Source organism: Nelumbo nucifera, chromosome 8 (genome assembly GCF_055504915.1).
Source record: "Nelumbo nucifera cultivar China Antique chromosome 8, China Antique-T2T, whole genome shotgun sequence".
In the NCBI taxonomy this organism is placed as follows: domain Eukaryota; kingdom Viridiplantae; phylum Streptophyta; class Magnoliopsida; order Proteales; family Nelumbonaceae; genus Nelumbo; species Nelumbo nucifera.
In genome coordinates this window covers 50,406,391-50,424,550 of record NC_142656.1, presented here as the reverse complement: position 1 = coordinate 50,424,550, position 18,160 = coordinate 50,406,391, and positions in this window count along the sequence as shown.

The following is an 18,160-nucleotide window of genomic DNA, read 5'->3' as shown; positions in this document are numbered from 1 at the left end:
TTTAAGTTTTATTAATAAACTATGACATCATGGCCTATTTGGGTGTAAGGCATGCAGGCTGGGTTGGATTTAAAACTCAACCTAGGCCTGACCCTAAAACTTAAACTTAAGGCCCAAATGCTGCTTTTGAAAAATAAAAAATTTAACTCGTAGGCCCAGATTCGTCCTAAGGACCGAAAATCCAAACCCAAACTGTATAAAATTGCAGCAGGTTGGGTCAGTTTGGGCTCAGGTTGGACCCGCCCAAGTTGCACCTATTGAAATGGATTTTATTAGTTGCTGAAACAATCTAGCTAGTAATTGCTTATGTTGATTATCTAAGATTGGCTATGTGGAAAAGGGTTGGGTACAGGCATGGTTTTTAACTTGTCATTGACCCAGGCAGTTGAACCGTTCAAACCGTCATCTGATTAAATTTCTGGGTTCAGTTCTCATAAAACTTAGGCTTTGTTAAAAAACCATTGACTTGAACCGTTGAACAACCCGGATGGTTGAACCGTCAAACCGGCGACCCAGTAAGTGGGTCAATGACAAGTTAAACTGTCGACCTATACTTGTTAGTCCAATTTTTAGGTTTAAAATTTTGAAAAATTCCCCAAAAGTCCCAACTCGAGCCCCCCTTCTCTTTTTACATTTTTTTCAGTTTTTCTCATATTTTGTTTGCATTTTCGGATATATATGTTTTCATAAATATTAGGCATTTTTATAAGTTTTAAGATATTTCAGACATTTATTTAACTATTTATAATTTTATCATTTTCTAGATATTTGTATATATATATATAACTTTTTGCTATTTTAATGATGACATCAATTCGGCCACCCGATCGAACAGGTGACCCATGACCCGTGACCCGTTGGGAAAACTGAGTCGGTTTTGAAAACAATGGGCATAGGTTATTTGTACTCATCAGGTTGAGTACTCGGTTGAGGTTCCCTTGTCTGAAGTTGGGCTTGGGTTGACCTCAACCCAGACTGTCATACCCAACCATGCCCGAATTGCGCCCTAATGGGCCTAATCACACATAGGTGACAAACAGAATCAAATTGAAATAAGGAGAACCTGAAGGTAGATCATTGACTTGTAATTATGCATGGATACACACGCACCCAGATAGAGCTATTCAACTAAAGTGAGAAAAAGTAGAGCTGCAGCAATGAGTGAAACCACCGTGAACGGATTCTTAAAATGTTTTCGTTGGAGAATTGCTCTACAGACATTCCAACGATTCTCGAAATGCTCATTAACCTGTCTGTAGAAGTCAGCGTAGTAAAAGTGAGGAAGGAAAGCTCCTTTGCTAAGATTGTTGAACAGAACTGTTACCTCTTCATGTCTGTCCATCACATGCGTAACTATTCCTTTCTTGTTGAGATACTGGACATCCTCTAGAGTGTTGATGAGGTTATCCATAAGGAAAGCATAAGACATCCGACCAGTACAAAAATGGTAGCACTGCTCAAATGCTATCAAGTTTCGAAATAGGCATTCGGTGTAGCTCTGAACATGTAAATTCTGGATTTCTAGTACACCATCTGTGAAGCTTATATTTAAGAAGCCATCAGTGTTCTCCTTCTTCTTGAACTTGACTCCAGCTTCTCGGAGTTCTGTCACAGACTTGGGGTCTCGAATGTTCGTTGCTACGTTTTCCAAATTTGATAAACGACACATAAATTGGCGGAGTAGATGAAGTATATGCTTGCTGCCTTGGACGTTATCAATATCTTGGATCGGAATTATGTTCTGAAAGAACTCATTGACAAGTCTCCCGAGTGAGATTGGTTTAATGTCAGTAATGGTGGTGTTTTCAAATAATAAGATGAGGATAAAGAATGGAAGTTGATTTTCAAGTAATAACATGTCGTATAATATTTTTGGGAGCATCCAATTTTGATTGAATATTGGGTCTGGGTCAGCAAATTTGTGGAAAATTCTGTGTGTTCCATTATGCAAGATACAACGTATATATATACAATTCCTACGTCTGAATTTAGGAGATTCAGTTGTAGTAGGAAACTACTCATTACAGCTGGCCAAAGAAATCTAGGAAACTGCTAATTATAACTAGTTAAAGACGTCTTAATTACAGCTAGCGAAAGAAAAGAAAGCTTCCTATGTATAAATACATGCAGCTTCCTAAAAATACATGCTAAAATATTTACATTCCTATATGAGAATAAATCTCCCAATACTCCCCCACAAATTGGTGCATGAAGATTTTGAATGCCCAATTTGCCAAGGAAATATGCGAATTTCTCTTTTCCAAATGCCTTCGTCAAGATGTCAGCCAACTATTCTGTGGTTCGAACAAGGCAAGTAGCAATGTTCCCACGCCGTATCTCATCTCGAGCAAAATGACAGTCGACTTCAATATGCTTTGTTCTCTCGTGAAACACTGGATTTGTGGTTATATGCAGAGTTGCCTGATTATCACAATACAGTCGCGCAGGTTCATCATGCACCGCCCCCAAGGACAATAGAAGTTTCTTCATCCACTTCAACTCACATCTTGTCGCAACCATCGAACGATATTCTGCTTCTGCAGAGGAGCGCAACACAGTATGTTGTTTTTTCGTTTTCCAAGAAACCGGTGACTGCCCCAACATGACAAAATAGCCAGTCAACGAACGCCACGTTAACGGGCAGCTTGCCCAATCAAAGTCGCAATAAGTATACAGACGCATATCGCTATCAGAACATAACAATATACCTTGTCTAGGATATCCTTTCATATATAGCACTACTCGCAAAGCTGCCTCCCAATGTTCTTACCGTGGACTTTGCATGAACTGAGCTAGGATATGAACACAATAACACAGTTCGGGTCGTGTGATGGTTAAGTATATCCACCGTCCCACTAATCGTCGATACTGATTCGGATTTTCCACTAGAGCGCCCTCTGCCAATGCAAGATGATGATTCTGTTCAATGGGCACGGATGTTGGTTTGGCTCCCAATAGTCTACATCCCGAGATGATGTCCAGGGCATACTTCCGTTGAGACAAAAATATTCCCTCAGGGTCACGAGCTACTTCAATACTTACGAAATATTTGAGTGAACCCAGATCTTTCATATGGAAGCATCGATTGAGATACTCTTTGAATTTCATAATGGCTACAGTATCATTTCCCCCAACAATCAAGTCATCAACATATATCAGCACGTGCAAACAAACATTGTGTTTGAAATAGGTGAACAAAGAGTAGTCAGGATATAATTGAACAAACATGAATTGTATCAAGGTCGTTGTTAACTTCAAAAACCAACATCTAGGAGCTTGACATAATCCATAGAGAGATTTCTTTAGTTTGCACACTCTTGTTCGATCCTTAGATGTAAAGCCTGGAGGCAACTGCATGTATACCTCCTCATTCAAATCCCCATGCAAGAATGCATTATGTACATCCATCTGATGCAACTCCAGTTCCTAGCGGATGCCACGGCTAAAAAGGTTCGAATTGTCGTCATTTTGGCCACAAGAGCAAAAGTCTCATTGTAATCAAACCCCTCAACCTGTCTATTCCCGAGAATAACTAGGCGTTCCTTATGCCATTCAACCGTCCCATCCGAATTATATTTGATCTTATAAACCCATTTACTCCCTATTGCCTTTTTCCCGGGAGGTAGAGTCTCCAATGTCCAAGTACCATTATCCTCCAGAGCCTGGATTTCCTTCCTCATAGCTTCTCTCCATTTCTCACTTTTTATTGCCTCAGAAAATATGGTGGGCTCGGCTCCTACAGTAACTGCAGCTAAGAAAGCTTGATGTCTAGCAGAGAAGTTAGTACATGTCACATAATTCGCTATGGGATAGGGAGTCGTACCTGAGGACTTTGATTTATAGTTGAAAGAATGGTAGGATCCATCTAATGGACGCCATAAAGGTTGCGGAATGGGTGGGGCGAATTTCAAAAATTTCCTACCTTCTCCCAACTGGGAATCATATTCCCTGAATTTAGAATACAATATTCAAGGATCTACTTGAACCCTAATCAAACCAGATCTGTACCAAAAGATAAATGGGAGGATTATACCTGATCCGGAGAAGCAGTATCTCCCAAAGTTGGTGTTCACGCCCAAAGAATGCTCCAAGATCTGTCCCTGCTGAAGATGACACAGCTGTGGATGGAACAGAACCAGCAGGGTGCGTCCTACACACTGGATCCTTCACAAGAATCCCCTGGATGTACTAAACACTGAATTCTTTCAGTCTTTCTTGCAAGACTGATGTCAAGAACTGGTTTCTTGACTTTCTTTTCTGCAAAGATCAAATCTTGCAACAATGCAGATGGCGGCGGCAGGAGGAGATTTCCAGAAACGAAAAGGCTGAACTGTTTTCTTTTCTGGAGAGAATGAGATCTAATCTCAATTCGCAGGAACCTTTCTTGCTTACCAGAACCTCTTGGATCGAAATCTGATTTCCCTCTCTTGGTTCATTCGAAAATCTCCTCTCTTTTCTTCTTGATTAAGAAATCTCCTAATTAGGAGTTATCCCAATCCAAATCAGTATTTGGATAGGGGATAATCTTAATCCCTTTCCCAGATAGAGTTAGCTTACTCCTGATCTTATCAGGAGGTTACCAGATTCAAATCTGATTTGAATTTGGTCTCTAAGAGTGGATAAGGCTAAGAGCCCAATCCTTTTTGCTAACTTCAATCTCAAATTCGCCCCATTGATGGGTGATCATATCAGCCCACTTCGAAATGGGCTTTTGGCCCATTAAGTATTCAGTGTTTAATTAGTTTCCAATCTGCTGCCCAGTTGGGCTTCTTTGTATGGCGTGGGACCCAAGCATTGATCTACACACCAGCCACATGGGTTCGGCCCAGCCTTTAATACAAGGCCCAGCCAAATTCATTGAAAATCTCAATGAACCCCTTGAGTCCATCGTATGAACCCTATGGGCCCAACACTTACATTAAGTGGTCCCTGGGCCAAGCCATCTTATAAAAACCCAGGGACTGTGGGCAGGTGCAAGATTAGCCCATCAGGTATTATCCTAAATGGTCTTACACTTAACCTCTCAGCCCTTAAAGATCAAGCACTGCCCGACAAGAGAGGACCTCTCCCTCGGCTGCAAGGAACAGTGCCGCACTCTCCTCTCACATGGATCCCGGGAATTAAAACCATTTGCAAACATTTTGAAACCGTACATATATATGTAAATATATTAATTTTGCAAAAACAAAATTCCAACGATTGAAATCAACTGCCGGCAGTTTGGTTTCCATCAGAGAGAGTGCATTCCCGATCATTACCCTTTGTCCGACAAAGTGGCTGATTCTGTCACTATGACCACCCACTCAGATGAATTCTCAAACTGCCCCAACATACCCAGGTTTTGATCCCCACTAAGGATCTCACTGATTGGCATATCAAAGGCAGCCTGATCCAGCACCTAGTGAAGTGTCATAATCGAGTCTAGGGGTCAGGTGTAACTTTCCAGTTTTGCCCATCTATCTCCAAGGTCCAGGGCAAGACTGGAAATCTGGTCCGGTTCAAGGATTCAAGTAATCCCATGCTGTATGTGCCTCGGGTCTTACCCTGATGGCTGAGACAGGCCATCCCAACACTTAGTGGCACACCAGTATCAGCCTTGGCAGGATAAATCTCCCCAGACTTATCCAACGGCTGTGAACATTTAAAACTAACATGAGTCTCTACAAATGTCCAGTTTTAGGGTTTTACACAGAATTAAACCAAACAACATGAATCAAACATGCACTTTATTTATTTCCACTAAATAACAAAAGTACATCAAAATGATTGAAGCTAAGGGCATACAAAACTGTCTAACAATAGTTGGCTTGTGTGAATGGGGTCTTTCAAACATCGAGCAGTGTAGGTCATGTTGGGCTTTAACAAAACAGACGGCATGCGATGTCGATGTCCCCTGCCAAGTTGCTCCTCTGGTGTTGTTTGTGGTGTTGGATCCACACTAATTTTGTCCTCATCACCATTAATTTCCACTTCCTGCACACCCCCTCCATCTCCTTCCTCCTCCTCTTTTCCATCATCATTATTTTCAAGGCTCCCCCTATCATTCACACAAATATCGTCTTCGTCACTCCCCCTGTCTTTATTTCCTCTATGGTTGTGAAAATCATCATCATCAACCACGGCATCAACTGGTGCAATGGCTGGGCCAGGGTTGTTTTCCAAAGTTACTTCTAAATTAGCGGCATATGGAAATACATTTTCATGGAAGACTACATCACGGGAGACAAAATATTCACTTCTTTCAACATCATATACGTGCCAACCTTTCTTTCCGCAGGGATAACCTACAAAAACACACTTCCTACTCCTCTCTCCGAACTTATCATTGTCTCGAGGACTCCAATGAGCATAGCAAAGACAGCCAAATATTCCCATTTGCTCATATTGAGGTGGCATCCCAAACAGTACCTCATACAGAGTCTTCCCGCCAAGTACAGAAAAATGTGTCCTGTTTATTAAGTATCCGGCGGTTAAGACACACTCCCCCCAAAAACAAATGGGCAAACCAGCTTGAAATCTCAATGCTCTCGCAACATTCAAAATATGCCTGTGTTTTCTCTCCACCCGACCATTTTGTTGAGGTGTCTCAACACACGAAGTTTGATGAAGAATGCCATGAGTCTCAAAGTATGATTTCAAGCTTTTAAATTTTGTTTCATTATCACTTCGAACAGTCCTGACTTGCTTGCCAAATTGACGTTCTGCCATGGCACAAAAGTTCTCAATAATATGTGCTACTTCACTTTTTTCAAGTAACAAGTAAACCCACACAGCACGAGATTAATCATCAACAATGGTTAGAAAGTAAATGGCACCACAAGAGGCAGGTACTTTATAAGCACCCCATGTATCACAATGGATTAGAGAAAAACAATCATCAGCTTTATATTTACTTTTAGGAAAAATTTCCCTAGTTTGTTTTGCTTTGTAACAAACATCACATGGCTTATCTCCTTCAGTTCTACTATTTAATTTATCTACTTTAGGAAGAAAAGATAATATATGTTTAGACGAATGCCCTAATCTGTGATGCCATAACTCACATTTATTCATTCCATTTGTTCTATTCGCCCGAGCCGGTGTTGCTCCTCTAAAATGATAGACTCCATCACACTGCTCACCCGCTCCAATCAGAATCCTCGAGGCTTGGTCTTGTATCACACACAGCTTGTTAGTAAAAGTGACAGTACAATTCATCTCCTGCAATAATTTTGCTACAAAAATAAGGGTGCAGTTCATTCTTGGTACGAAAAGCACATGATGTAAATAAATATTTCCACCCAAATGTAAAGTCCCTTCCTTCACTACAGTGGTTTGCTTCCCATTGGGAAGTCCCACTAGACACGATGTAATATTCCGAACATCAAAAATTAATTTCTCCAGTCATATGGTGCAACGCCCCGGAATCAATTATCCAATCAGTAGAATTTTTCTTACCATAAAGTCTTTTTATTCCACCAGATTTATGGAATTCAGAATATTAAGAAGTGTTGTCCATTGATCTCCACTCAGCCCAAGAAATCTGCTATGATCATGACCATTCGTGGTTCCAGCCTTCTGTCCTCCAGTCTCACTCGCCATTGCTTGGGCAGCGTTTGCTCTTGCATTGCTCCCTCGTCCACGTCTACCGGCACCCATGCTCGAACCACCTCACCCACGACCTACTCCTTTCCCGGTTGAGCGTGGTCTATCTCCCCATCATTTTGGATATCCGATGACCTGAAAGCAGTCCTTTGCTTCATGTCCAGATTTTCCACAGTGTGTACAGCTCACGTTTTTATCCTTCGTACATGCAGCAGCTACTTTCGCACCAGCACCCATATGTACCGCAAATCCCACGGCATCACTTTGTTCTTCTTTGTTCTTGCCTATATATTGATGCCTTTCCTCTTGAATGACAATTGCATAGACATGGTTCAAACTCGACAACGGCTCCATGCTCAAAATATTCGATCGCACAGTGCCATACTTTGTATCGTCAAGGCCCATCAAGAACTGATGTACCCTCTCTTCTTCTCACTTCTTTTCAAGTACGGTCTCAATATTGCATTTGCAACTGCCACAACGACATGCGGGTATTGGATCATAATCTACCAGTTCATCCCACATGACCTTCAGCTTCTCGTAGTAAGCCATCACTGCTTGTCCTTGTTGTTTACAAGCAGCCAAATCAGCCTTCAATTGATGGACCTGAGGTCCATTCCCGATAGAAAATCTCTGTCGCAGATCCTCCCACAAATCTTTCATGCTCTCCGTATACGATATAGTAGATCGCAAGGTTGGTTCGATAGTATTAAAAATCCATGCAACCAGCATTAAGTTCACCATCACCAATCTTCGATGCCGGTCGAGTCATCTGTTGGTTTACACAATGTTCCATCAATGAACCCAAGCTTTCTCTTTGCTCTGAGGGCGTTTCTCATAGATCTCGCCCATTCCTCATAGTTCTCACCTTTCAATTGGACAGGTGAGATAATCATTCCAGGATTGTCAGACGGATGCAAGTAGTATGGCGAGAAGATGGCCATGTCCTTCCCTGCACCTTTTTTGCTATCTTCATCTCCACCGGACATGGTGGAAAATCTGTCGATACGCCTTCTGGTTCGCTAGTCGATGAGCTATAGTGGCTCTAATACCATGAGAAAATTTGTGGAAATTCTGTGTCTTCCATTATGCAAGATACAACGTATATATATAAACAATTCCTAACGTCTGAATTTAGGAGATTCAGTTGTAGTTGGAAACTACTCATTACAGCTGGCCAAAAAAATCTAGGAAACTGCTAATTACAACTAGCTAAAGACGTCTTAATTATAGCTAGCGAAAGAAAAGAAAGCTTCCTAAATACATGCAGCTTCCTAAAAATACATGCTAGAATATTTACATTCCTATATGAGAATAGATCTCCCAATACATACATAACTTATGATATGTCCTTGTTGATTACACTGCTTCTCATAGTATGTTACAAACTCTTCACTGCTGAGTTCTATTGGTTTGGAATGGCACCTTCGAGCTTTTTCTTCGTTTTCCTTCAAGAGTTCGACGCACTTATCCAAGGTTGTTCCCCAGTTGGTAGTATACGACGCAGAATGCGTTTAAGATATAATTGTTTATATTCTTCCATACCTTGTAGGTTTGCACTACTACAATGAAAGAGGCCAATTGAAACTGTGTGAGCAAGGTTCAAAATATCAATGTGTATCAGACATTTTGATACTTGTTTTTTTATTCTTTTTTGTATTTCTTTTTTTTAAAACTGGTTCAGGAAAGTTGGTCTAAAACCTCTCCATCTCCTTAATCGATCAGACTTTTGATACACGCACTGTAGGGACATATCGAAAGAGTCCTAAAATGATACGTATCAGCCGATACGAACGAATACATAACAATACTTTGAACCTTATGTCTGAGGGACATAAACCTTCTCATTGATTTCTCCAAGTGCCTTCAGTATTCTGTAGATACTGATGAGAGAGGCTACAAAGATATTATCATTTGTAAGACGCAACTTCTGTTTCATAGAAGCTAATAGCTCCTGACGCTCATCCTCATCCTTGGAGTTTCTTCCTTGTTCTTTGCTCGGAAGTAATGGGGCCATTTCTCTTCCATAATCATTACTTTCACTCAGCATATACAAGAGTGGGTTTTGAGTGAATCTTCTTCGGTGGTTTCAATCTAACTTTATCTTTTGTAATTATGTAATTATGCTTACTATCATGATTAACATTAACAAACAAACAATAAAAGGCCAGCCAGCACGTTTCAAACTCTTGCACCACTGAATCTTAGTAATCATCTTTGGGCCCGTTTGGAAGGGTTTCAACTTTGAGTTAGCTGCTTTGAATTTACTAAGGTGATGTTTGGCATGGATGATGAATCCTTCTTGCTGATTATTCAGAAAAATTATTGTTTGGTATCATTTAGACCATATAAGCTGATTTTTTTTTTATTTTTTCGGTACTGATTTTCAAGGGCCGATTATTTTTGTATTAGAGTTATTATTGAATGCTATGTTAGATGTTATATCATCCTCAAAAAATTAGAATCAACTAAAAATCAAGAAATCACTAAAAAAAAATGATCCCTAATAAAATGGGCTGATTTCAATAATTGATTTTTGATCTATTTCCTGAAAATCACCAAAATCGACCAACTAAATAAAAATATCAACACCGATTCCTCTAACACTAACATGGCTCTCCGATACAACAACATCATCAATGCCAAACATCACCTAAAACTAGCTTCACTGGACGAAAGCATGCTGGGAATTTCACATCCTTCTTACCCTTGATACAGAAATCAAATTAATAGCAATCTATTATGATAATTATCACTTCGGTCAACCAAATCCTTGACCGATCAGATAGCTATATCCATATCTGTTTTACTTGTATTTTAAATTTGTATTTCAAATCTCGTGTATCCGTGTTATCACCACACCATTGTAAAGTTCAATATAAATATAAACACCTCATCTGACCTAAAAGCATCGGTGAGATCATTTTCAATTTGCTCAAACCCTTTGCACACCATTCTGTATCCTTCCCATTTTTTGTAAATGGTGCAGCAGATTACTATTAGTATGTAACTATGTACAGACAATTTTCCATACCAAGGGGCGGTAAAGGATGTGGTTTTGGATTTCGGGTTTTTCACCAAACATAACTTCTAGCATTTTCATGTCAAACCCATCTTAAAAAACCATGAATAGCTGTGTTAACATTCTCTCAAATGGGTACTTTGTCTACTGAGTCAGTTGGAGGAAGATGCTCAAGAAAAAAAAATGAACTTAAAAGACATGTAGCTTGGACCGTAATTTAGATTTAACAAAGGATTAGCAAATATAGTATCAAGTTGATCATTTGTAATTTAAAAAAATAGGATGAACTGCAAAATATGTGACCTTTATGTTGCCACACTAAAACTTTTGTTGTCTCTCAAGTTGGATTCGGTCCAAGACTCTTGTTTTTTTTATTTTTAGGATTGGACCCGAGTCTAGCCCTTTATTAGCCCAAACCCGACTCGAGCCTTGTCCAACCTTATCCCAACCCAAGGTCGGCCCAACATTATAGAATGTACCCATGTATTTACTTTTTCTTTGGTACTCATATATATATATATTTACTTATATACACACATATTTGTATACATCTATCTATATATATATATATATAGCAAGACGGTCCACACCAAGTAGATAAAAATATTCTTAGAATCTCTCTTCTAAGGTATGTCCTCTAAGCCATTGGGAAGGTATCATGTTACCCCACTCTCCAGTCAATTCCAAAAATCTCTCCCTCCAATCTATATCCGGTCTTTCTCATTTAAAATATTCATATTCAATGAATATTAAATACAGTTAATATTTAATCCAATTCATATTCAATGAGTATTAAATAGTGTTATTATCAAAGTTTAATAAATATAATTAGTAAATTACCAAAAATTAATAAATATTGTTATTAATTAATTAACTCATCATGACTTTTTAAAGTATTTTGGGTAAAAACTATTATATTCATGTAAATTAACAACATTTTATAGAAATTGAAAACACTTTAACTAATTTCTATAATAACCAAATGCAGATGGAGGAATAAAATATTATAATGTTGAAAAATGAAATTATTAATTAAGTTATACAGGAAAATAAAAGATAAATTAGTATAATTTTGTTAGTAAGCTACCTAATAAAAGTAACTATTTAATAACAATTTAAAATAATTTTCAATAAATCTCCATACTCACACAAATGTAATAAATTTTTCAAAGAATTTTCATAAAACTACATTTTTGAAAGTTTATTTAAAATGTATTAAATAATTATTGAAAATTATTGGAATATTTTGGAAATTTTAGGAAAATTTGTTAAATTTACTATTGAAAAATAATGTAATTTTTATTGTAAATTATTGAAAAATATTAAAGATAAATGAGTATGGGAAAGAGAAAACTATAACTTGAACCAATAATTACACAAATTATTAAGATAAATTAGTATAATACTGGAAAAAGGAAATTATTGATTTGTTTATATTATAAAATATAAGATGAATTTGTTTAATTTTATAAGTAAACCATTTAAAAGGAAAATAAATTATTTAATAACAATTTAAAAATAAATTTGAATAATTCTTCAAAATTACACAAATGTAATAAATTTTCCAAAATTTTCATAAAATTACATTTTTAAAAATTGAAGACAATTTAGTATACTTTTAGAAATTTACCATGTGGTTGATACTCAATATATCTTTTTGATCATTTTGTCATCAAATTGAATATTGGGTTGACGGGGAGTGGTGTTATGCCTTGAACCCACCCGATAGAAAAATTCAAGGATTCCCCATCCTTGTTGATGAGTGGGTGCCTTGCCCTGAACTCGTCCAACATTGAGGAAAAGGTGGGGAAATTTGAGGATTCCCCGTCCCTAATGAAGAGTTGGTGCCTTGCCCTTAACTCACCCAACATTGAATACGAGGAATGGGTGCCTTGCCCTAAACCTACTTGACACTAGGGACTAGGCGGGGGTGTGGTAGAGTGTCTTGACTATGGGGCAGGGACAGGGACAGGGATGAGGTGCCCCCACTCCGTTTCCATTCCTATATAATTGTTAGTTATTAGTGAAATTAATAAAAATGCTAGCTTTTGTACTTATTTTTATTTATTTATAGTCAATCAATTTTTCATTTAAAATAATGAAAATAATAACAATTATTAAAATTACTACAAATGATTAATAAAATTAAAATTATTAAGAAATATTTTTTTATATTAAATTAATGATAATTATTTTCTATAGATCAACATTAAATGAAAATACGACTATTAAAATTTTAAATATTAACAATAACTTTGTATGCTTTTAGTTAATTAAAAGCAAATTATGATTATTAATTAATTAATAGTAAATAAAATTATTCAATCTTTTAGATTTTTTCATGCATCGCACGGGTCCCCACTAATATGTATATGTACATACATATATGCATACATATTTACATAAATGCATGCATATGTATTCAAAGTATGGATACAACACAGGTCAAGCTCAGGTTAAAAAGATCAGGCCTGATCTCAAGCACAGTCCAGGCTTAGGCTTTAGGCCTAAATATTAGGGTTGCACCTGGATTAACTATAAACCGGGCCCAGTCACCCGATTTGCACCTGGATTACAGTCACTTCAAATTTACATTTTTTACCACTGACAAATCAAATTCGAACTTGACATGAACAGGTTCAAAAATCACCCACTTGGGCATGAAAAACCCCAAAAAATCATGAAAAAATTTGGATTGACTGGTTGAACCTTCAAAGATCCTTCGTAAAAGTGTAAAAGACTTACATTTGTGAGCCCTCTAGCATGTTCCAGCTTTGTTTGGAACCCTAGACACAATGAGTTCAGTTTAGGTCCATCCCTGCCTTCACTATAAATAGGGTAGATTTTGAGCTTCAAGAGCGATTGAAAAAGAGATCCCTAACTTGAATCCCCAACCATTCCCATAAGAACTTGAGAAAAACTCAACATATCATATTAAAACTTGCCTAAAACCGCTTCATTTCTCCATACCTTTTAAGTATTCACTCTCTCACGTTAAGGAGCAATCTCAAGTCTCTCTCTTGGTCTCTGAAATCTCAAAAGCGTCATTCCCGAGCTCTAAAACAACTACTGTTTAGCTCAATCAATGCTAAATCAAAGAAATTGCTCAACCTGTGTTGTTAGCCTTTTGTTATTGATAGGTAGTTCATATATTAACTTCATCATGCATTCTGGGTATTCTGAATTCGAATTCATTGAGGCTGGAACTCTAAATCTGTGAAAGCTTATCCTCAATTAAGCTTCTTGTGATTTCAGAATTAAAGGGAGAGAGAGATGAGGGTTTTTCGGAACATTAGTACTTAATTCTCAGTATTATACCCTTAAAATTAAGATTAAGAGATGCTAAAAGATATTTTATTCACAAATTTTAATGAAAATTAGGTTAATATTAAAGATTAAAAAGTTTTACGAGATTTTAAGAGATGGAAAGAAGATTGGATTGGGAGAAATAGTTAAATATATATGTAACTAAATCAATGGAACTCTTCAGCAATACCACTTCTTTGTTATTTCTTATTAAAAGAAGTAGAATGGGAGAGTTGTACAATTAATCAACAGAACTCTTCTAATAGTCCCAATTATTTATAAATCCAAGGTCTTCAAATGTTTGAAGAATTGTTGTTTACTCCATTATCCGCTGGGTTTTTGAGGATCAACTCTCAATGGGTGCCAAATCTCTTGACAATAATCTTAGGTGCCAATCTCTTGACAGTAATCTTTAATTTTTGTCCGGTTCACTGATTTGGTCATATTTTTCTAATCGTAATTGAATTTGCAAATTTACCAAACTTTTATCATTTATTTTGCAAAAATTCTATTAAATAATTAATAAAATAATAAAACAAAAACAATAATAATTTCTAAAATTTACATCATTATCATCATCATCAAATTCTATTAAATAATACATAGATAATTGCAAACAAACTAATAAAATGATAACATTTTTCAAAAAGAAATTCAAACAAAAATCGGCATTGCAGCCACCGAATATTGAACCAAATTTTCAAAAAATATTTCAAAGCTAAAACAAAAATATTTTCGCAAATTGGTAGAACACTTAATGGATTTATATTAAAGATTCAAGTTGCAATAATTTACAAGAGACTGCAAATATTTTAAAACACAAAAAGTCGCTGAAATTTTTTATCATAGTCTTCGTTCTTTCAAATCTTGGAACCAGAGATTTGAGTCGGCAAGAGAGGAAGAGTGGTGGTGCGACGGCGAACTTTAAAGGTAGATCTGAGCGACAGAGAGAGGGTGGTGGTGTGGCGACGAGCTTCAAGATCTGAATGCAATAAAAGGGTGGTGCAGCGTCCACCTACCGTAGATCTGAAAATGAAGTGAGAAAGGGGGAGTGGTGGTGTGGCGGCGACGTGAGAGAGACTCAGTCGGTGCTACCTTCTGTATATGTGCGGCTTTTGAGAGAAGAAAAAGAAAGAGAGACACTGTGGCGGCCAGAAGAGATAGAGATAGCTAGTCGACGAAATGAGAGAGAGAGAGAGAGAGTTTCGGGAGAATAAAAACAACATAAGAGAGTCAAGGATAATGTCCACAAGCAACCCAAACAAATATGATATATTTACGTTCAATAACTCCAACCGAAAATGAAAAAGAATAATATTCAAAATTTATATTTTATAGATATTAATAAAATAAATAATCTTTCAAATTCATATTTATATCAAAAAAATTATTTTTTACTCCCAAAAAATGTATACAAATAAAAATAATAATAATAAAATAAATTTTTATTACTTGAAATTTATAGATAGCTGTCGGTTTGAAGGAGAGAAAATACAGTGATAAGCTTTAATGGTCTGTGAGACAGGAAACGGGACGATGGAGAATTGTTTGGGCTAATGGAGAGGTTGCAGATCTAATGTAGCGCTGAGTTGAGGAAGAGAATAAGAGAATAAGAGGAAGGGAGGAGTACGAGAAGAAGAGAAAGGAGAAGGGGGATGACTGGATCGTGTCCTGTTCGGTCCCTGCCTCTTGTTATTGTGATTTGCAGAGAAAAACTAAGGGAAGAGGAAAAGAGGAAAAGAAGAATAGAGAGAGAGAGAGAGAGCACTCAGAAACACATTATTATAACGTGAGGAGCAAGACAGGGTACCGACGGCGGTCCCAACATCCATCACAATTGTACATTGAGAAGATATCGCTATGAAGGAGAAGGGAGATGTTCCTAAGTCGAGCTACACTACTAACCAGCAACTGCTTTCTAATACGTCTCTTTTAAAAGGTTCTGCAAAAAGTAACGGGAGATGGATTCTATTTTTCAAAAAGTTGTGCAAAAGTAACGACTGAACGAGAGATGGATAAACCCTTCCGACTTTTTGCAAGATAAATGACTGAAGTTTCTCCCGGTGTTTAGAAAACCGGACCGGTGCGGCCGGTTGAACCGGTTGAACCGTGACCTGGGGCCATGACCGATTTGATCACATCCTAATAATCGGACTTGCTCAAAACTCATTGAAAACCGGTTGACCGACCAGTTGAACCGGAAAACTGGTAAATCAGTCCCAGTTGAACCTTTGACCCGTGAACCTCTCCCTTCTCCAATTCTATGCCCGGTCCAATTCTCTGAACATTACATTCTCCAATGACAAACTTGGTGACCAGGAAAATTCATCAATTTTTTTTGGACTAGAGGTGCAACTTCGGCTATTTAATTTTTAGAGTAGGACTCGAGCCTTGTCCTGGATTAGTAATTTAATACAAACCTAACCCAAGCCCAACCCCAAAATATGGGTTAATCCTTGTTTTCAATCCACCGTTGATCTGGTTGGTTGAATGGCTCGAATCATCACCTAGTCAAGATTCCAGTTTTAGTAAAAGCAATGGACGGTCAAAACCAGATGGTTGGACCACTAACCCATTCAATTCGGTGACCGAGTCATAGGTTGCACACTAAATGTGTATGCAAATAGGGGTGTAAACGAATCGAATTCGAATCGGATTAGGTAATATTTGAATTTGATTTGATATTTGACGAATATTGAAAATTAATATTCGAATTGATTTGAATTCGACTAATTAATTATTTTAGGTAATTCATAAATATATAAAATAAATATTTTATTTATATAAAGTATATAAATATGTAAATTATTTATATAATTTAATTATTATATATAAATTATATAAAACATTTTAAAAATTTTATATATATTTATAAGAATTAAATAATTGATAGAATTCGGATATTTATTGAATCGAATCAGGTCATATCCGAATTCGAATCTGATTAGCTATTCAGTATGAATAGGATATTCAAATTCGATCGGTTAGAAATTCAATTCGATTATGTCGAATCTTGAATTCGAAATCGGATTTTCGAATACCGTTAACACCGCTATATGCAAACTTCGAGAGGCCATAACATTGCACTCTGGTATCCGATTGAGGTGATTTTTTTTTATTTTAGGTAACTTTTCAAAACCTGTGCATCCCAAGCAACATAAGCCCTTTTTCCCACCATTTTTGCCAAAAATACCTTTTTGGCCTTGAATTGCAATTTTTAATATTTTTATAAATGAAAAATTTTAAACAAAATTAAAAAAAATAAATTAAATATAAAAATAATACATACATACATACATACATACATACATACATACATACATACATACATACATACATACATACATACATACATACATACATACATACATACATACATATATATATATATATTACATGTAAAACATAATTATATATTATTGATTGATAAAATACATATTTATTTGACCCAGATGGTCGAACTAGTGACCTGCAAGCCAAAGGCAAAAACGGTTTGGCCTTTGGGTCGGTTTTTAAAATATTGGAATTAATTAGTTAATTATTCCTAAAGTTGTCTTTTTGATACTCCTTGCATTTTCGATACTTTTAACCTTGAGCATGGTATTTGCAAACTTAAAAAATGAAAAAAAATGTAGTGAGTATCGTCTCAAGTGAGAATTCATCAAGAAGTTAAAAGCTTTTCACTTATTTGAAATAGGCCAAAAAATGTGAAATTCTATTCTAAGATAGAACTATTTTGGAGAAACGCCTCAACCAAATGACTTTCTCATCGAGAGAATTGCCATAATCGATTCTCCAAATAAGAATACCCAAATGGGACCTAAGTAACTCAATTGGTTTGAATGAATAAATTCTTAGGAAGATAATGGTGTACTTGTCAATTCTTGGTTCTAATCTCATTAGGGCTAGTAATTAAGCACATGTGTTGTAAGTGAAAAAATTTTCTCCATATTAATTAATTGAATTTTAGATATCTCATAATTAAGATAGAAATTGAAAATCAAGAAAAGTAACAATATGATTAAAAATAAACTTAAATGTTTGTAGCAAATAACAATTATTATTATTATTATTATTATTATTATTATTATTATTATTATTATTATTATTATTATTATTATTATTATTATTAAATATTGTATTCCATTTCTATCATAAAATAAAAATAAATTTTATTTTAATAATTATTTTTATTTAATATGATAAATTTATAACATTAGAAATGTTCTCAAATGTTTTCAACAAAAT